Source organism: Idiotropiscis lumnitzeri, chromosome 11 (assembly GCF_059441095.1).
Source record: "Idiotropiscis lumnitzeri isolate Australia: NSW breed Sydney's pygmy pipehorse chromosome 11, RoL_Ilum_1.0, whole genome shotgun sequence".
Lineage (NCBI taxonomy): Eukaryota > Metazoa > Chordata > Actinopteri > Syngnathiformes > Syngnathidae > Idiotropiscis > Idiotropiscis lumnitzeri.
In genome coordinates, this window is record NC_142401.1 from 7467109 (window position 1) to 7488921 (window position 21813).

General features: G+C 41.9%; 1 protein-coding gene across 7 annotated transcripts in view; it reads right to left on the minus strand.

Annotated features, from left to right (window-relative positions):
- Positions 1-14264, minus strand: part of foxp4 (forkhead box P4) — a 90893-nt gene extending 76629 nt beyond the window's left edge. For all 7 annotated transcript variants that reach the window (XM_088309001.1, XM_088309002.1, XM_088308998.1 and 4 more), the window contains exon 1: positions 13756-14264. The gene's annotated coding sequence lies outside the window, so the exon portion shown is untranslated. The remainder of the gene's footprint in view (positions 1-13755) is intronic.
- Between the last annotated feature and the right edge of the window lie 7549 nt (positions 14265-21813).

Below are 21813 nucleotides of genomic sequence, written 5' to 3' on the forward strand. Positions count from 1 at the left end.
TGTCACACGCTGATGCGTATCTGGACAAGTCAGCCTGAGATAAAGTCACTCGACAACTACAGCAATCGATGGAAGTAATTTATTTACCTCGCAGGGCAATATCTTCTCTGTCTTCAGACAGCAGAGAAACGGGAGATTTGGCAAGCGAGTGTGAGCGGTGTGTAAATTAATCGAGCAGCGGCCACATCCAGAGCCATGCATAAGTCCATAAAACAAGCAGAGGTTAAAGCAGCTCACATTCGACACACGCACATCAGGCAAAGGTCCGACACCAAAACCACTTTTACTAAAAACACAAGAGACATGAACCGTCATCTCGCTTCCATTACTGTGATGTGCCATCCCAAAAAAAAAAAAAAAAAAAGTGAAGAGTTCTTTATTTCTCTTTCCATTCAAAAGTAACACGGTGGAGTGAGGCCCGTCCACGGCTCTTAACTTTAACTCAATGAAATAAAAGGCACTTAACTAAGCCTCAATGGTGTGCAGCACACACATGCACACACGCGCGCACTTATCCCCCACCTCCTCAGATGCTCATGCATATGCATTTTCATTGTGATTTATGCACCCCGGCAGGGGCGGGGGCGGCGGGGGGGGGCCTATCCGAGCGCAGGGCCAACATACAGGTCAGCTCATTTGTAAATCAGTTGCCTATTTCGAAATGTGTTTGGAGTGTTTGTATGTAATGTAGCTGCATGTTTGCGGCTATAAATTTGCGCTTTATTGGCGGAGGTCAGCGTTCCGAACGAGAGTCTTAATTACGACGGCGACGTTGTCCTGGATATTTATTGAAGTCTGAGCTTCTCAGCGCTGCAGGTTCTATACGTGCGCTTGTGTTTTGCTGAGCCTTGACTACTTGTGCCAACCGGCGGTCTGACCCAGCACTTTGAAGCAGGAAGTTGTCTCACTTTCTGACCTCTCTTATTATTCCTAGGGAAAAAAAAGCCTTGACAAAAACTCCTTCCTATCAGGAATAGACTCAATCCCCTGCAATGGATTATGGGAAAAAGTGTGACAAAAAGTACACTCAAAGACGTGTTAGGGTTGAAATGCCCATTACTGCGTGCTCCCCTTTTGTGAACATTCAGTGCTTGTTGCTCCACCTCCTCCCACCTCCTCTGAACAACAGATTTTGGGCTAATAGGGCAGCTGCTGGCCCCCCCACACAAACCCCCTCCCCTAAAATCCTGCTATTTTGTTGCCTGCAATCCTTCCACCCCAACTCCCTTCCAAAAAAAATAAAAAATAAAGCCCAGGAGGACGCATGTTGTTTTCAAATTGTTAGTGATGCGTCTGTGAATGGAAAAGTTGAAACTGTTGCTGATGAAAACGTTTATCTATCCAGTGTTTTCCCTGAGCTACCAGACTAAACTCCCAACTTTGCCAAGATTATCCAAACATTTTGGAAGGTTATACAAGTATGCAATTCCCTATAATGCCAGAATCAGCACACATACGGTATTGTGCAAATGTCTCGGGCCACCTTTAGATTGTAATTGCTGTAATTTCTTATATTGCGTAACTAAAAGATTGTTGAAATGTAATTGGTTATTCCTTCATGCAACATTTCTATTAAAAAACAACAACTTGTGGACACTGGTTTTGTATTAAGTTCACTTACTGTTTCCTATTAGTTAATGTTTCGCAAGTCATAGTGACTGCTGCGAAAAGGGTAATTATAAAAAAAATAAAGCCAGTGGTGTCTGTGCCTTTCACTTTATATTCACTAATGCAAATTCTTTAGCCGGGTTTACATAGAGACATTTCTTTGGGCATTTTGACTGAAATCATTCCGAATGAAGAAATCTGGTCACCTGTGAGGTGATCTTTTGCGATCTGCCGGCTTACATGCTCCCCCCGTTAATCAGATCGGCCATGTTACAGCCGTGTGACACGCGGATCGATGTAAACATTCCGTGGTTGATCGAGATGGAGTTCGCTATTCCAACTGAACTGTGTCCATGACGCTTGTTTGGATTGGCAAAAAGGAAGATAGCACTTATATGAATCTGAATAAAATTCCATTTGGATTTGGCCTTTTCATTCCAATTGGTGATTCGGGTCTTTTTTCATCAGATACATGACTCCATGTAAACCCGTCTATTGAGGCAGGGTTTTTACCAAATTAGACATTTGGTTTTTCCTCACCATCCAGACTTGCTAAAATATATATTATAATATTGTTATTAACTCTACATAAACAAAATAAGACACAGAAGACAACAACTAATGTTAATCAAAAATCCCTGAGCGAGGAAATTGTGTGACTGGCTAAAAAATCCTCAGACAGCATTTTCCTCCGACCCAATGAGGCTCAACCTCTGAATATGGGCTCTAATGAAGACATTGCTAGCTGTTGCATAACACAACATCATCCAGATAAACACACGCCTCAATCTGTGGATGCATGTGCAAGCGAGCTCATCCAGATCACACATTCATTTGATGGGCAGTTTTTGTTTATGCTCGGTTGTGTGTGTTTACAGAGCTCGTGAGTGGAACCCAAGCCAAAGTGTGGTAGCCACCCCACCACCACACACTCACACGTGCACGCAAACGCCTCATAAAGACGCTTGCTTACTCACAGGCTTTCCTGTAAAAAAAAAAAAAAAAAAAAAAAGGGGGCCTCCACTTCATTAGGAAAGTAAACACAAGTGCTGTCTGAAGTGGCTAATTAGAGACTAATTACTCCCCGCTCGTTACTAATGCAAATTAGATTACGCTGCTTAACTTCCTCATGTCCACAACGCTGCTGTTAATTGAGGCCTTTTGAAATTAAATTACCCGCTAATTAGCATATCAAAACCATTAATTCTGCGCAACAAGGAGCAGCACAAGGAGAGGGAGGGGAAAGAAAAGAAAAAAAAACAACAACAAATGCCAAGTTTTCGTAATGAGTTTTGCTAATTGAATATGCATGCTCAATCCAGGGGCTTGTGCCAGGAATACTGACTTGTTTGACGCGTACGCGTGTGTGCGCGCGTGTTTATAAGTGTGTGTGTGCGTGTGGCGGCAAATGGAAACAGCATGTATCATATGAGCAGCATATAATTAAAGCAACCAAACACTTTGTCAGTGAGTGGGAGACGCCACTGAAGCAAGGATGAGATGGATGCTCATCTCATGAGAGGGGAAAGAGAGGGACCTCACGTGTGTGTGTGTGTGTGTGTGTGCGTGCAGGGCGAGTGTTTGTCCAGGTTATAAGGCGTCTTTGAAGTAAAGAACTTGCAGCTCTTGTAAAGTCCCCCGACCCCCTGCCAGCACTTTCTCTGCATCTAACAGGCCCCTCTTCACCTCATTTATAATACCTTAGCAACTACACGCCCCCACGCACACGCACACACACCCACAGTCACATTTTATGGCCACTAGCAGGTGAACAGCGCAATCTTTCATTCAAGTTGGATCAGATTTTCCTCTCACTGAATACGCGATTTAAACTTTCCGGATTAGAAATGGTGAGTACGTTTGCCTGCTTCTGAATAAGCGAGGGCACACGCTCACAAACCACACACACACACTCATAGTGAAACCAGCGGCTATTAGCAGCGTTAATCTAAAGATCCATCTCAGCCTTGTAATGTAAAACCAGCAGAAAGAAAGTCATTCTGCCCAAGTCCCTTTCCTAACTGCCTCTGCAATCAAGGTGCATGAAAGGCCCCATTCACGTGTCCCTATGAAAGTTTCATCTTGCTCATTTCTTATCTCCTTATCCTGTTAAGATTTATGGGGGGTGGGGGGGAGGAACAGTCAAATTGAGAGGTAGGCACATACAAAAATAGAAATGCGATAATTAGATGTGAAGATATTATGATTCCTTTAACAGAACGCATAAATGCTGCGCAACACTATTTGCCCTAATTGCTTCAATTATCATATTAACCAGTTCGAGTTTGAGTATGTTGATTAGAAAAATTGATTATTCGTCTGTTTCTTTTCAGAGTTTCTTCTTAATCAAAATCTAACATCCTTGAAAAATTAATTTGAAGCCGTTTCTTATCAGTTAATTAAATCGGGTCGGAAGTCTTTTTTTTTCCCCCCCTTCTTCTTTTCGGTGCTGCATGATTAGAACGGTTCTGTTCTCCTCTGTTCAGACACCATGACGTTAGAGGGGGAACTTTTCACTGTCTCATCAAACATTCACCAGCACAAGAATAGGAGTTCTTTGAAGGACCCGTCGCCGACGTCTTTTATTTTTTTTTCCCTCCCCTCTTCCGAACCTCCGTTGTACTGATAAATTGTGCTACGCCCAATAGATCTTTCTTTCTCGTTAACACATTCTCATTAACGGACAGAGAAAGCAAAAGGAGAGAGGAGGAGGGGAAGAAAAAAAAGGGGGCAGCAGGGAGAGTCAGAGGAGGGAACGAAGGGCGGAGAAAACGGAGGGGGGAAAAAATGGGAGCCAATGACAGCAATAGTCACATTTTAGCATGGGCACAATTGAAAGATCAAGTCCTTATGATTCAGATGATCAGGTGTATTGAAGGAGGGAAACATCTAAAACATGCAGAAGAGTGGCCTTCAAGAACTGGAGTTGTCCGGTCAAGGAAATTTCGTCCAAATGCCCATCCCTACTTCCTGGTTTGCAATAAACGAATACACTGACCTATTATGGAAATCGAGTCAGATTTACGATCGGATGGGTGGGCTGATATATTTGTTTGGGCAAAAGTGAACGAGAGAAGTGATCAAAAAATAGAGTTCCTTGACATAGATTTCACTTCATTCCATATCCTGCTAGATTTACTCATCAGAGGGTGACTTCACCTAAGAAAACTAGTTTTCTATTTCGGGAGGAATACTAATTATAAAATCTCTGCCCCTGGCAAAGGAAAGCCCCTCTCAGAGGGAGGGAGGGGGAGAGAAAGAGAGCGAGAGAGTCCATTCAGTGCCATCAGACGAAGATAAGTTCTCTCTCTACTTCAGCGATCAGCAGAGCAGAACGGAACAGATACAGCGCACTCGGCTCATCTGTCCATCCCGGCCTCCTCAGGGAGGCGAGGAAAGATTGGGAGGAGGAGGAGGAGGAAGAAGTGGGGGGCACATGAGGAGGGGAATAAGAGGGAAGAATCAGGAGTATGGAATATTTCTGTGATTGGATCATCAATGGGATGAATATTAGAATCCAGCGAGATTTCAAGATCAACCAATCAACGCGTTCCCTCATCAGCCAGTCAGCCCCTCCATTAAAGCTCCAGGGTGGAGTTGGTCGTAGTTCCATCTGTCCAGATTTTGCCCCCCTCCCGCGCCCATATTTTCCTCTCTTTACTCCAGCTGCCCTCATCTTTCTCCCTGGGAGATGGGAGAATTCTTAAAGCCACAATTACCGCACACAACTATCAATTTCCCCTTCAATTAACCCTGTGGGAGGAGGTGTGGGGGCAGGGGATGAGACATTCAAATTCAGGGGATTGAGAGCCGGGCCCACTCCTCCCCTTCTCATCATTCCCCGCCTCCAGGGTGGAGTCGCGTTTAGGAGGTGTATGACACCTCAACGGGACCATCTTGACCTTTTTATTGGAGGTCAAACAGTGCACTGATCCGCCCTATGAGAAGAGCAGAAAATCCCGCTAGAGCACACCACGTGAACGGAAAAAGAGTGGGTATCAGTCATGTGATGTTTCTGCCGTCTGCACCCCAAAGTTTACCTCACTTTCATCCCTCCTTCCCTTCTGTCGGCCCACTCTTCGGGCAATCAAAAATCAAAACGCCTGTCTATCGCTCAGCGTCCTGTCCCATCTGTCCTCGTCTTCCCACTGTAAGTCTCCTCCCTGCTGTTGACAACGCACAACGCGGGCCTGATAAACTGTTACGAAGTGACCTTTAGACAATGCAAAACTGCAACAGCACATGTTGCGCATTAAGCCTACCGATTGCATTCGGCAGCGACGACCTTCGCTAGCCAACAGGCGCCTTTCAACGCGGCTTTTCCTCTTTTACTTACTGACAAAAAAACTTAATAGGAGGAGTAAAGCGGATTTTGTACTCCATAGTCAGTGCGCCATCTAATTTATTTCAGGGACAAGGAGGTGTAGCGACAAAATGTTCATTCAGCCAGCAGTTTATTCAGACCACCAAACACAATTTGTGACCTTTTATACGATGAAACCATACACACATCTATGAGATTACACGGCAGCCAAATGAGAAATGTGTATTAATCCCTGACGGCCCAGCAGGAAAATATTTAGTTAACAAATGGGATGGGAATGCGTATGAAACGTCTTCATTTTCAATAATTCAGCTGTATTGTGTTGAATGCGCTGGAGGGTCTGATTGATTGATCTTGCGCCACATTCCTGTCAAATCGCTGCTACAGAATTAAATGATGGCTATTGAACAAGTGCGAGGAGAGGTAGCAAATGTTGGAAGTAAACTGTGATGACAGCCGGGATGTAATGAAGAGGCTGAGAGGGAACGCAGAGCCGCCATAATTAGAGACAACAGGCTTGACAGCGAGAGTCAGGGACGGAAAAAAGAGGCGAGGAGAAGAGGAAGAAGAAGCGAAAGGAGAATAAAGAGAGTCGGAAGTTCAACGTGGAGGTGGCTTATTGGAGCTTGGGGAGTGGAATGAAAACTGGGAAACAAATCCCATTTACAGAGGCTTGTTATAAATGGGGGGGGGAATGCAGATTATTTGATTAGCACAAATAAGGACAAATAAATTAACTTGAAAAAAAATCCTTTCATTTTTGAATTGGTGTGATTCTGTTGCAAAAGAGCAACACTTCATAAATAAAAGTGGTTATTTTAATGTCTAAACGCCGAATGCCCACATAATTTCCTTGATAGGATCACATGCAATTTTGTCAACACAAAAATACAAATCTCCCACTTCATTCGCTCCTACTTTTTAATTGCCCTTTTTCTTTTCTTACAGAGCCCTCCCACCGCATCCCCTCTCAATCCCGCAAGTCTTCAAAGCCTAACAACACAAACACACAGACACAGACACACACACACACAGACACACACACGGCCTTCCCTCCTTAGGAACATGAGAGCTGTCTCTAATTCACAGGCTGGCAAAGCCGCGCTGGACAGCAATCTTGATCTAGCGGGATTAGGATACTTTTTATTTCCCCGAGAGCCAAAGGGGAGGAAGAGGGAAGGGGAGGAAGGGCAAAGTCGGAGGCAGGTGTGTACGTGTGTTTGAATCCCTGTACAAATGTCAGAAAATATCCGGTGACAACAGCAACATATATCGATATGCTTGCGAGACAAAACATTAGGTACACCTGCACAATGTTATAAAATACAATAGGAAATTGTTTCATGTCCAATCCCTCTGGTGTTGCTAATCTGAATTGGATTAAGTATTTAAAAAATAAAAAAATTCTAGCATTGACAGTTGCAATGAAGTGGCCGGTGCATTTACACATTCACGCATTCATAATCAAGTGGCTCAAAAAGGAGGCTCATCCCTCCCCACCGCGGAGGAAGAGGAGACAAGGGGGCAAGGAAGGTGGAGGAAGGGCGTTAGGGAGGAGGGGATTACACAATTATTCAGATAACAGCTGGGAATAATCTAGTGGCAGATGTCTCTCGGCCAACAATGCCCACCGCACACAGACGCGCATGTGGAAGCACATGCGCACCAATACCAGCTTCAATGCCCGGTCAAGGAGCACAAAGTGGAAAGAAAAAAAAAAAAAAAAAAAAAAACAATCTCAAAGATCTCAATCCTCCCTTTTTTGACTGAAGCCTTTAAACCTCATCTGTAGCGCTGATTAAATCATCTTAAAAAAAATAATATAAGACAATCTCCTCACAGTGACGAATTGCCCTAAAGAATACATACAAGTTGGGAAAACTGATGACCTGTTTGCTTTTTCTTCTCCGCCTCAGCCGCTTGAAAAACAGAACCTAAAACCAGAGGAATTCAGTCCGGGGAGGAGAGAGAGGTGCAGGGTCACGCGGTGATTGACAGTTAATTGAATGTGCACGCACACACACACACACACACACACAAAGTGTATCCACAGGGCAACAGCATCCCCTCTACTCCTGATAGTGGCTCGAGCAGCCCCCTACTGAGTAAAGCCTGCCCAGTGTCTTTACCTTGAGGAGCAAAGCCATGCACAAAGCAGGAGTTAAAAAAAAAAAAAAAAGTCTTATTGTTTTTTTTCCTCCGGAGAAGATAAGCAAACTATTTAGAAAGACTCAAAGTTCCCAAGCACTGGCCTCTTCTAATCTCCCATGTGAGGTTACAAGCTGCAGCAGAGGAAGGAAAAGGGCGGTCCAGACGGGTGTCAAAAGCTCCGTCAATCCGTCAAGCCGGGCCGCCTATTGTGATTTAGTCCAACACTGGCTAACAGCTCGTCCTGTCAGGGGATGGATCCTCCCGCACGCCGCCTCACATGCTAATAGCTTAAGTCGGCATCCCGTGTCCCCCCGGAACTAATACCACAAATACTAATACCATAAAAGAGCCCCGGCAACGTTTTTGCCTGCGTTTGCCAACATCCCGATACTTGACGGATTAGAAGGTATAATGAGATGCGTTTAAATGGTTATTACCTCACCGGTCCACCGTGACGTGGAACAGGGGCACAGACTAAAAGTGCGCGTATGCTCACGCCAAATATTCTGATGCATGCCTAAGTGACTACATACGCAGCAAATCAGATTCACGGTCAAATCAAATGAGGAAAGACAAAATAATGGCGTATTTAAAAGTGTCAATTAGGCTAACTGAAATAAATCGGAGTAAGTGAACGAGTCTGCACTCGAGAGGCCGGTAGCACGTCGCTCCAGTCAGACGATTTATGAAACGCGCCTCGGCGTCGCCATAATGCCACGAGACGCGCACTTCGCGGCTGTCACCTAGCCTTCACGACCATCCTTTTCGATACGCTCTAAAGCGGCGCCGCGCAAAGTTGAGTCACATTGTTGTTCCCGAGCGAAGCTTTCCACTGATCTGCTCCCCTCGCTCCTCCGCTCGATTGACGGCCGCCCTGTCAGTCTGTCGTGGCGCCTTAGAAAACACCAACGGCTCTCTGATGAAGCGCTTACAAAAAGGTCAGCGGGTCGGAGGCGAGGGGAGCTGACTATGGGGATAGGAACGGGAGGAAAGGGAGTCGGGACGGCGTGAAGGAAAATCCATAACACAAATAAAGCTGTCAGCGGAGTTAGCACGCGACTCGACGACCAATGAGTGAATGTTCGTCAAGATGCTCCATTTCAATGAGTGTGTTAGTTCCTCATAGCTCATTGTGTTTTCTTCAAACGGGCTTTTAGGTCAGTGAAAATGTAGAAAAGCTGAATCTTATTCCTCTTTTAGTTCGATGTTTTATCACATGTAGTCCTTTCTCCCTGATATGCTGTTATTGTCCCTTTTTTTCCGATTGGCTACGATTGATTGTTTTACTGGTTCTCGTTTTACTTGGCCTAAAAATGTTTAAAAATAGTCAAGTATTTTGGTTTGTGCAATATTGCGTCTTTACCATCTGTAGAGTAACTGTAATATTTAAAGTGACAGTCACTTGTCAATCAAAAGAAGTCACTCTGCTTGACCGTCCAGTTTTGCGTGAATGTTGCCGCTGAGTTTATTTTGTGACGCAATATTATTGCATTCCCACCGATAGCATTTTTTACTCGACAAAAAAAAAAAAAAAATCTAAGCATTTGATTGGTTTTAGCTAGCTAAGGACTAACACCATTCAGATGAGCAAGACCTCATGCTCCTTCGCGACTCCTTCTGTCGGCCAAACTTGAAAAGCCCCGACCGCCGCCGCCGCCGCCGCCTTACTTTCCGATTCGCTCTCATTCCTCCAGACTTCACATTGACAGCACCCCCACCACCAAGAAACACACACGCACACAACCAAGCGTGCCCCACCCCTTCAGTTCCAGCTCTTTGCTCCAACCATGGCCTCAGGTGCCAAACGCACCCTGGAGAGGCTGATCTAATGCTTCCTCAGCTGTAATGACCCACGCCTCAAGAACTCTCGGACGCTCCTACCAGCCTTTTCACTCTTATGTTCTATCTTCCTCTCTGTCCCTCACTTCCCTTTTCACCCCCCCCCCCCCCCCGACAACCACCACAACCTCCCACCCGCCACCGCCACCCGCTCATAGGAAACAGTCCCTTCCGCTTCGAACTGTTGGGTCACTCCTTCCCACATCCATCAGCTGTTAATGGGCTGGCGTTCCGTGGAACGACTCAAAATAACTCAAAATGAGCCTTGCCCATATAAAATTAGGATAAGTCTCATGTCAGACACGTGAATCGAAAATCAACGAGTCGTCTAACCAAAGAGTTTCAAACAAACGAAGGTTTGAGGCCGTGACAGCTCTTTTAAAAGACGCAAGGCAACAAAAGCGAACACACACCTCGCTCACGGGCGGCCAACATCGATTTAAGATGTGTCTCCGGGCATCTTTCATTCTTTTTCTCCCTGCCTTCTTCTCCTCCTGTTCTTCCTCGCCTTGCACTCCTGCAACTTTACTGTACGACGTTTGCCTCCTGACCCGTCAGGAAAACACATCTCATCTTTGAAAAATGTGCAGGGATTTATTAAATGTGCACGCTCACACAAACACACACACACACACACACAAACATTGAGCCCCGTACTTCTCCTAAATAACAAGCTCAATTTGAACCACATGTATAATCAGGACTCAGTCTAAAGCAATGTGGCGGCAGTTTCACCATGCCGTCAATCACTTGAATACGCAACCTGAACATTCTCCCACTTGCTGTACTTCAACAAATTTGTCAGTTACATTACGTTCAGAACTGCCATGATCCGGCATATTCTATCGCTATAAAAGGATCAGATCACGAGCATTGAAATAAAATGCCGTTTTTCAACATATGTTAACTCAATTGTTACATCCTTCACAATGGTGTAATGCAAAGCATTAACGTTCATTTCAACACCACCACTTAAAATAATTATTTTTTTTTTCCACTGCCTGCACGGAATTTTTTTTTTTTTTTTTTACTTGCTCTCCACCCTCAATGAAAATGTTACCATTTCAGTTATTATTGCAGGTAAGTGGCACCATAGAAAGAAAATCTGCCAGGAGCTCAGCATCCATGTTTACCATAGCAATGTCATATATGGGCACTCTTCAACATCACTTTGCATGCAAAAGCCCACTCAGACTCGTGGGCTGGGGTTCGCAGCATATTACGGACACTGCCGACGCGCAGGGCATTTAAAACTTCAAATCGTGTCCATTTTCACTGGAGCAGCACAGGTGAATTTAAAAAAAAAAAAAGAAAAAAAAAAAAAAAGTACTTTTGTACATACTCCTCATTGTACACATACACTTCTGATGAAGGTGAGAGGACCCTCTGAGTGAGTTTATGACTAAAACAATCATGTCAGCACGGCTTTTAATCCGACTTTTTTTTTTTTTTAAGCAGATGAGATTGATTGCAAATTTTACCAACCTCTAGACAATCACACACCGTCACACACACACAATGTCTGAATGTCAAAAAGACACACATACGCACTTAACCGCCTGTTCTGTCGGAAAGGCTCGGTCTGATAGAAGTCCGGCCCAGCAGCGCACGACAAACAAAACGTGACATGGAAAAGACACAGCTGTCGGGATGGATGAGACAAGAAAAGAGAAAAGAAGCAAAAGTGTGGAGGCAAAAAAATTAAAATTTCAAAAAAGGGTGACGGTCAGGCAACTGCACAATCGTGGACAAGAGCAAGGGAAAGTAAGCCTCACACACACAAAGTTGTTTCCTTCGCAACAATCACGTTTAACAGCCTTTTGTTTTGATATGGCTTAAAAAATTCCATCAAAAGTTTCTAATGTCAGCACGGGGAATGAATTAGACAAAAAAATCTGAACGTCTTAACCTTCACAAGGTTGATAAATGGCATTTGATTAGATCCCCTCAAATATAAGTGCAAAATCAAAAATGCAAATATTGTTACATGTCTTTGTTTTGTGCTGTAAAATGACTGATGGTCCTCGAAAATGCAGCATTCCGAATCCAACTTGTAAATCAAATATTCATTTTGGTTAAAACACTCAAGAAGAGCCTAAAAATGCTGTTGACATACGCTGAGGATTCCTGACATTTCTTTTCAAATGGCTGCATTTTAGCACATGCATTTCTTTTCTGCCAGACTCGGTTCATTGAAAGTAATGGGAATACACAAAAATATATACTTCACATAGTTCTTATCTCACTTTTGAGACTTTTAAAGGAGGCCTGAGTGTATTTGACAGCAAGCGTATGCTTTTTCCCCCCCCTCCTTTCAATCGACATGAAATTCCAATTTGATGGTAGGCAGTCGCCACCAAGTATCTGTCTGACACCACAAATGTGACAAGGTCATAAAGCGTGATTGAGAGCTTTTGCATCTTTTGTTAAAGAGCAATTAGGAGAGCGTCTCAGTGGAGGAACAAGCCAGCGAGGAAGATGGAAAGGAAACAAAAGACAAGGGGGGAAAAAATGAGAGCTGGATGACATAGTAAAGAAAATAATTTTTTGACAAATGTCTTGACGACCATCCATCAAGTGGCAAGGATGCTGGCCACCGCATTGACACACAACAAGCTGCTGCAATTAATTGAAGTTTTTACGTTTACAACATTTTTAGCCACTTGATATTTCACATCCATAATAACTCAATTTAAGTATTTATGTGTAACATGTAGGCCTACCTTTCGGATCTCAGACTGAGTTTGCAACAATGTTGTTAAAAATACATAATTAATTGCACACTTATAAGTATATATATATATATATATATATATATATTTACATTTTGTGATCAAATAAAAAATGCTAAATAATTTTTTTCAAATTACAAAATGCATTTTAATTGTTATTTTTGCATTCCAGAAAGTGTTTTCAATATAAAAGAAAGCACACAGATGCACTTCAACTTTACGATACAGAGGCAACTTTCCTCCGTGCTGTTCCAATTTTATTGTAACGTCGTGTAAAAATTAGCAAAATCCCCACTTATAAGAAAATCAGCCAGGTCACACACGACGGTTAAAATTTCAAAAAGTCAAAACGGGTTTGAAAAGAAGGTATTGTTCCCTGACCTTTTGACAAGAGAGCTTTTTTTTTTCCCTTCTCTCTTTCTTTTTAACACAATGAGTTTATTATCATGAGTGAGGGGGGCATTTAAATCATAATAAAAAACACTGTGATACAAAGTTTAAAATAAATTATAATAACACTTAAAAAAAACAGCTGGACTTGAAAGCTCATGTGTTGTAAAATTACCACCACATAACTTCACGTCGGCGTTTATGGTCAAAAGACGTGTGGGGATTCATTAAGAGGGACGTTATAATTTGCTTGTAAATAAAAGACGGACTCAAAGTTACTCGAGCGCTGAGAATCTTAACAATGGCATCCTCGGCAAAGAAATACTTATCCAGAAATAAGTTTTATATATATATAAAAAAAAAATTACATATATTTTATAAAATGTCTCGAGAAGCAGTTGGAGTACCTTTTGGATTTTCTATTGTAGTGCAATGAGAAAAGTCCCATTTTAGAGTTTTTTTTTTTTTTTAATGTTTAGAGGCAAAAAGGAGACTGAAAAAGCACACACACGCGTACAACACACGATAGTGCGTTAAAGTAGTCACGGTGGAACTAATAAGAGACACCTTTCCACGTGGTTTGAGCGACTTAAAAGTTGACAAACGAGACGAAAAGTGGGAGAAAAGTCGCGTGTTCGCGCAGCGTGGACAAGACAATGCGATAGATAGTGTGAGTGGGCTTGCGCGCGTGTGCGTGTGCTGTGCATGAACCTGTTCTCTTGTGTTGGGAAGAAGTCAACTTTCACGCCAGCGGTTGGACCATGTGGGCAGCCCGGCTCCGGCTCCTCTCGGCCCCCCGTGCGTCCACTCGCTCTCTCGGTGACAAAAAGGCCACACGCGCCGGTGGGAGAGAGAGAGAGAGAGATACACGCACACGCAAACAAAAATAAAAGGAACTTCAAAAACAAAAAATAAAAATAAAAACGATGGGGGGCAAAAATAAAAGCGAAGAGAAGAGAAGCGAAGACGACAAAAGCGTGCTCGCGAGTTAGTCCTCTTCTTGTTGTTCGCTTCTTTTGTGCGCCTCTGGAGTCAAGTCACAACAATTGTGCCGCTCAAAGTGTGCCACCGAGCGCAACTTCTGCTCCGCTCGCCTCTCCCGCTATCTCGCCAAAAAAAAAGCCTCTCTCGTTTCGTCTTTCTGCTTCTTTTTTTTTTCCAGCGCCACAAACTTCGTCCGCCGCCGCTCCGCTCTTTTTTGCCATCCACTCTGACGCTCCCTCGCTGGAAATCAGCCTTGAATTACCAGGGCAGCGTGTGTGCGTGCGTGCGCGTGTGTGTGCGCGCGTACTGCACGGGGACAGTTTGTGCGCTATACCGTAATGCCTCTAAAAGCAGGTGCGCCTTTTCAAAAAAAAATCCACTACAATAGGAAACAGCGCCTCTCTCTCCTTTTTTCCCCTTATGCGGGAGGATTTGATTTCTCTTCGGGGATACTTGCGTCTTCTCCAGCTCAACAATCACTTGTGCTTCGTGTCTTGAGTGATTCTTATTGCATTCTTCATCCCTAATGTAAAAAAAAAACGACAGATGGTCTATTCATCGGCTCGTTTTTGTGAAAGTGTTTTGTAAAGTGTTTGTTAAAGGTCAAAAGCCTCTCTGCTTAAACAATGGTGTACAAAGCACATGAAATCACAAGGTAGGAAAATGAGCAACTGGCTTAAGAAAGAAATGCTTCAAAAAAAAAAAAAGTTGCTTATAAGGTAGCATACCACTTTGGGTTTGGTTAACACGTCTGTCTTATGGTTCTGAGGTTGCAAGTTCAAATCTCAGCAATGGACATCCTACATCAACGCTTCTTCCTATGCTTGGGTCTCTCTGGCTTCCTCCCACATTCCAAAAACATACATTTGGTTAATTAAAGACTTCAAATTGAAGGATGTGGGAGTGTGAATGGTTGTTTGTGTATATGTGCCATGTGATTGTGTGTAATTGCTAATGGGGAGCAAACATTTTTAAATGCCAAATTACCTTTGAACATATTTGCAATTACATTTGAACATATTTGCAAATATGTTTGAACGTTCTTGTAGGCTAAATACTAAAAACGTTTTTTTTTTCCCATAATGCCTGGGGTATTGACTCTCACATGCGCAAGTTAAAAAAAAAAAATACAGAAAAGTTTGAGGAAGTAACAACATACAACGTTCTTCATCTGCCTCAAGAGTCCTTTTTTTTTGTTTTGTTTTTTAGCATTTGGCCAACAAAATTTTAGAAAATTAAGGAAATAATAGATTATAAATATTCAGAATAAACATTATGTGTGCAGTGCATGATTTCTGTAAATAATGATAATAATAATGCCAAGGGTACAAGTTAATACTGCATGGCATTATGAAGAAAAAAAATGCAGATCGGAAAGCATGCATTGCATTACATTATAATATTGAAATTAAATACAAATCGGGAAAAAAAGTAAGTGTTTAGCTTTGACAGACACGGAATCAAGTGGCGACGGCAAAGTGTTTTCAGAGCATTTCTGTTGTTTCGTGGTGCTTTATAGTTATTGCTGGAATTTTGTTTGATGTTGCTTAGCATACAATAAGCCTATTTAAATCAGCACCTGCCGGGTTAATTCATTCGTATACACGTATAATCATGAATTGTATTGCTCATATTACACTAGGCAGTCAGACCTTTCCCAATGTCAAGGTCAGTTCAATTTCTGGTTCTATGGTTATCATCACTTTTCCTCACTCCGGTCAACTTTGGCCGGCAGTCGCGGCGTCACAAAGACGCATCAGATCAAAGAAAAAGCAAATACATACTTTAGTCACATTTAATGACGGTATGATCTCCAATTTTTATTTGATCTAAATTGCGCAACGTTCGGGGCATTCGACTCGTGTACATTTGGACAACAAATTATGTTTTCATTTTTTTCTGGGATACACTGAAATGCAACAGTTGCGTTGTCACTTTGCGCCTGCGCTCCTCTTTCGGCAATAGATCATTTGCTGCAATTTTATGTGACCGGCTCATCACATATATTCAGAGGAGCAGAATTTAGAAACATTTTAATTGTGTCAAAAAAAAACAAGCTATGAAGCTTAGTTGTTGTGATCCATGCATGCTTCAAACTTTAAGCGTCATTTTATTTTGGACTCTTTGGGTAACCAAGAACAAAAGCAATAAAGTATAATCGGAGTGAAAAACACATTCAATATTTTTAGTCTAAACACATTATCAACCAAGGCCAACGCAACTGCCTGAAAAGTCAGGCTAAACAACAAAAAAAGGAATTAAAAACATCTTTTAATGAAGAGGAATTGGGTTACAACAAGCTTGCAATTTTAAATTTAAAAATGGTTGAAAGAAATTCAAATGTACAAGGATTTCTTTTTTTTTTTTTTTTTTTTTTTAGGGCAAGCCACTGACCTTTTGACATCCTTGCATCCCCGGCTGAGTGTTGCCATTATGTAGTCAGGGAACAACAGATGGTTTGCCTGCGCGGAAGCTCAGAAAAACAACCCACACCCACGCACACACACAAAAAAGATTCAAAGAGAACATTTCACTTTCATGAACTTTTTTTTTTTTTCTTACCTTTTCTGCACTGACACATCTGCCGTGTTTTTAAATCCAAACTGGCGCATAATTGCCTCAGCAATTGGCAATCCAAGCAGTCGCGAACACGAGGAAGCTAAAAATGTAGATAACTTAAATTCTCTCCCACGGCATATTGATTTAGGTGTAAAGGACTGATGTCACTCTTTAAATAAAACTTTATTCCACAAATAACAAAAAAAAAAAAGCGTTTAATTGAGTTCACTGCCGGTGTATGCTTTCCTTGCAAGTAGACAGTTATATTGTGATTGGACAGTTTTTACTGTCTGCATAGCTCACGACGTCCTTGATGTATTTTGGAATCCTGACAACTCCTTTTGCAGAGTTATTACCACCTTTTTCTCCCTCACCGCCTCATTCATTTACTAATTGACAGCATAATCAGTGTTGAGATTACTGTCTCTCAAGAAATTTAGGAATTACATCATGCCTGTCGTGGCAGAAAAAAAGAAAAAAAAATGCTTGAGGAGGAAGAAAAAAAAAAAGTGTGTTATAACTCAAAAGGGAATCTTGGAATAATTTGTCGTGGGCTATTAAAAGGGATTCAGCCTCCTAGTTTTTCTTTATCGAAGCTTTTACCGTGGGGAAACGACGGCAGTCTATCAGAGCGGCAATTCACAAAAGGGCCACAGCTGCAGTAAATCACCATACATTCATTAGTAGGATCAATAATGCTAAAAATATGTATACTGTATGTCGGCGTGAGCGCGTGTCCAACTGGATCCTTTTCTCATTTGCGTCCGTCACTTTTTGTTTGAATTTGATCATGTTTATATCTGCAAAACACGTCTTTAACGGCTCAGGATCACAATAAAGTGTCTTTGGCATGCCCATCAGAATCATTCAGTCAACATGAAAATTTGGCAACGTGAGGAAATTCAAGGTTGTCAAACATTGCAGTCCAATGAGAGATCACTTCAAATTTACTTTATTTTAATTGAATGTCGTAGTAGTTAAATGGTACAATTTTTACATGGTTTAACTGTCCACAAGTCATTTAAAAAAAAAAACTATTAATTTTGATCACGTATTTCTACTTTCAGATTCACATTATACAATTTGTTTGTGTCCATGAAATGTATGCCCACCCCGTCATGATGAGACATTTTTAGTCGTATGAAGACCTGCATTTTTTTTTTAATTTCTTCAATGGAGGCTGAAATCAATCAAATCAATCATTTTCATTATATCATGTTTGTATGTGGTTGTTGTTGAGCTTAGCATGTCCGTTCTTTTATAGTGAAAACAGTACATTCTAAAAAAAAAAAAAAACACAATTTATTTTGTATTTTTTGAGGAGCTAAAACAGGCAATTAATAAGTAATTAAAGTTGAAAAACTTTAAAATATAAATCACTGGCTTTTTTTTGGCAACAATATTTGTTCGCAGAACAAAGGCAAGCGAGTTGTTTATTCAATAAAAGGAACAACTCCCCTTTACTAGTTTACAACTTTAAACATTTACTTGAATGAACTTAAAAAGGTTATTGCAGTTTGTTGTTTTTGAGTTCACCCGACATTTTTTTTTTTTTACTGTGAAGCCTAAATCAGCTTTCTAACTTCTCTAATTTCAATGCAAAATGGCAGCTTTTTTTTGGGGGGGGGGGGTTGAAATGGTGTTATTCACTCTGATGCAACAAACAACATGTTTTGTGAGACTGCTGGCTTGAGGAGATCAAGCTGCAAAAATGTGTCATCCTTTGAAGAGACACAAGTGGCACCTACAGGTGAAATCAAGAAGTAGCTGCAAGTGTTAGGCAAAAGTAGCGTTATACGGGGCTAATTAGCCTGCTGTGTATCTGTGATGTGTGGCTTCGGTGTAGCTAAGCACAATTTAATGTCAACTAGCTTGTAGCTTAGCTTACTAGCTTTTTCCAAGTAGTGCAGAAGCGACCGCTCGTAAAATTTGCTGAGGTCTGACAACTTTATGCCTGGCAGTGGTTCTGTGAGACGTTTGAGCCATAATTCTTCCACAACAATTGTGGACTAATTCCAAATTATACAACATCACAGGCAATTAAATTTACAATTGAAACCATTGTAAATGTTTTGCACTAGGTTCTAGTCTTTGATGAATATCATGAATGCCTTTTTGAGTTTTGTTTGATCCAAATTGCTTGTGGTATTCTAGTTGCCGCCAGTTTTCTCTACAAAACTGTCAGAAGTTGTGCGCTCAAAACACGTTAGTGGCATGCAGCTGACATTTTGGAGGTTACCGGCCCACCCTATTTGTTGATTTTAAGGAGGACGGGGATGGCACAGTTGTTTTTGAACGCGTTAGTCCAAACTGGCTCTGAAAAAAGAATCACGTAATAGCAAGCACTGAGTTAGAAAAAAAAGTTTCATCAACAAAAATATATTTTGTTCGGAGTGTTGGGAAAAATCAATTAAAAACAAATTGTTAGCAACTCTATGAGCAAATCTCAGGTAGATGTTTTGTGAAGTCTCGCATGTGTGTGCTTCTTCATCATACGGCTGTGTGACTCAAGAAGCACAGTTTGGGCCATGATGATGTAAGGGCGACAAAACTGGGCAGAGCCTCGACAGGAGCCGGCTGCATAAAAGAATGGATCTGGTTCTCATCTCCCCCATTCGGATTTCAGAACCCTTCTGCCCCATGTTAATCAGGGTGAACAATTATCAAAGTGGACAGGTAATTAAATTAAAACACAAGTGGCTTCATGAGCTCGGTTGGCTGTCCGACAAGATTTTTTTTTTTTCCCTGGGCTTAATTAAAGAAAAATATGGCAGTGTTCACCCAAAGTGTCACAGAGCCGCTGATCCCACCAGTATAGTCGCGCTGATTGTGGCGTGTGTGCAGAAGCAAAATTCTTCCATGCTTCTCTTTTCTTGTTGAATCAGTTTCCCTTGTTGCGTTGTTTATTTGCGTATGAGAGAAACGGCGTTTGGAAAGCGAGAGGCAGGGAGGGAGTGTGGCATGTACGGTATTAACAAACTGTGAGCTTTAGCAGCCTTCTGGGAATAAACTAAAGCGGCACTACAATAAAACTTGCCGCGGTCGATGTTTACAAACAAGCCCCAGTTAAGTCCCACAATGCCTTGAGAGCTGAGGAGAAGCCCGAAATAAATACAAATAAGCGACAAGCCGTAGCGTGTACAACAAATTACACAAAAAAAGAGAGCAAATGGAGTGCCCAGGCGTGTGCGTGTTTTCCAAATAACAACAACTCAAGCTGCACATGCACTCTTGTGCTGTTTGCATAATCACACAAAGATGGTCCTTAAAATAATAAATGAGAAAGTACAAATCAAAAGTAATCACAGTGGCCTCACAGCAATGGCATTGGGAAAACTAGGACCAAACACGGAACATGAAAGGTCATCGCAGCTTTCATATGTTCACGCAAAAGCACGGCCGCAGTCAACACTTGAGCATCGTCGCACAACTGAACACACATCGCACGGCCTTAAAATGAAATAATTTGGAGTCCCAGTCCGATGAAGTCAAAGATGTGCTAACAAGATGTTTGTGCACACACTTGCATGCAGGTTGGGAAGGACAGGGAGCCAAAGAAAAATGAGGGAGGGTCTCATTCAATTCCTCAAGGACTCCCTTCATTTTTTGGCACTTGTGACCAAAGTCTGGGAAGGAGTGTTCAGTCTGCAAGTGTGTGTGTGTGTGTATGTGTGTGTGTCAGTGACAAGCACACACTCACACCAACCCAAACACAACAGTTGAAGCTGTGCGTGACGACTTGCAGAGGCGCGAGACAGAAATTTGACACACACTTTGATTGTCACACGTATAAACCGTTTCTTTCTTTCATTAAGCTCTCCCAGAAAAGTCAATGTTTGAATTTGTTTATTAACAACCAGTTTTGCGTTTCATTGGTGTAATTCTCAATCCCTTCACCAGATGTGCATGTTTTCATGTACCATTCAGCTCACATACACCGTGAGGTTTTCCTCTTTGATGTTTGGCTGGAAACTGATCTGGGGTAAATGGGACGGAAAACATTCAAACATGATGGAGGGGCCAGATGAGTATATATGAAGAATGCTTGCGCTTGGCCTGTTTTTTGGGGCGACTAATTTATCATAGAAAATTTTTTTAATTAACTTATTCAATCCATAAGACGTGTATATATATACGTTTTCGAATTTGTAGTCCCTACCTCCCGAAGACGTATTTATGCCTTTTTTTTTTGCGTCATTGTTCCATGTTTTTATATCTTTAGAATACAATATTCTGTAGGCCTTGCAAAATCAATCAAAATCCAGAAAAAAACGCTGTGATTGAGGTGTTCCCTCTCGTCAAAACGGCTGCGATCAAATGAGTTAATATTGGTCACACAAATCACAAGGCCTCAACCTGTCTCGCTTCCTCATAGTGCCAGGAAGAGAAATTGCGATGAGGAATTAGAAACAAAAAAAATCACTGTCCTGGCTGCTCATGACAATATGGCAGACCAATTAGGGTATCTGTAGCTCGTCGGTTCTCGGCGATGATACGCACAAACAGCCCTTCAGGTTTACATAATGATTATTCAACGGAGATTGTGCTGCTCCTTCTGATGTGCGCAACCTAGCCACCAGGGGGCAGGATAATCGTACATAGTTTCTGTAGGTTCGAGGATGAACCAGAAGTTTGTTGCAACTAATCTGATTTTGTTTTTTGATTTATTTAATATTTTCCAGTTGTACAGTATGCCGTTTGGACCACACGTGCATTTTCCGTCATTCCTAATTGTTCACTGATTGCTCCACACGACAAATTACGGACATATGAAAAAGGGACACAATTTTTTTTCTACTTCTTCACAATATTTATCGTCACATCACCCAACTCTAGTTGCTATTATATATTTTATTTTAAACACATGTTGGATAAACAGTAACTATCTTTACGGCAACTCTAGTTTTGTTCGCCCGTCTATGGCGTTTTGGGATTCTTTGTTAGCATTAAAGCTAGTGGATTTTTGAAAGACACAGTTCCATGGTTTGGTTTAGTATACAACATGTAATGCGCTTTGTTTTATGTTTAGTTTTACAGTAAACTACCACTGGGAGATGCAATAAACAGCAGGAAGGACTTGGCCTCTTTTTTGAAGAGATGTTAACGTGCTGCCAAGCTGAAGCTTCATGTGAAGTTTGCTGCCACTATTTCACACTGTGCCTCACGTCCAGTCACGTGTGCCACAAAAAAAAAACAGTGACCTCAGATTTTGTCTTATTTCCACCT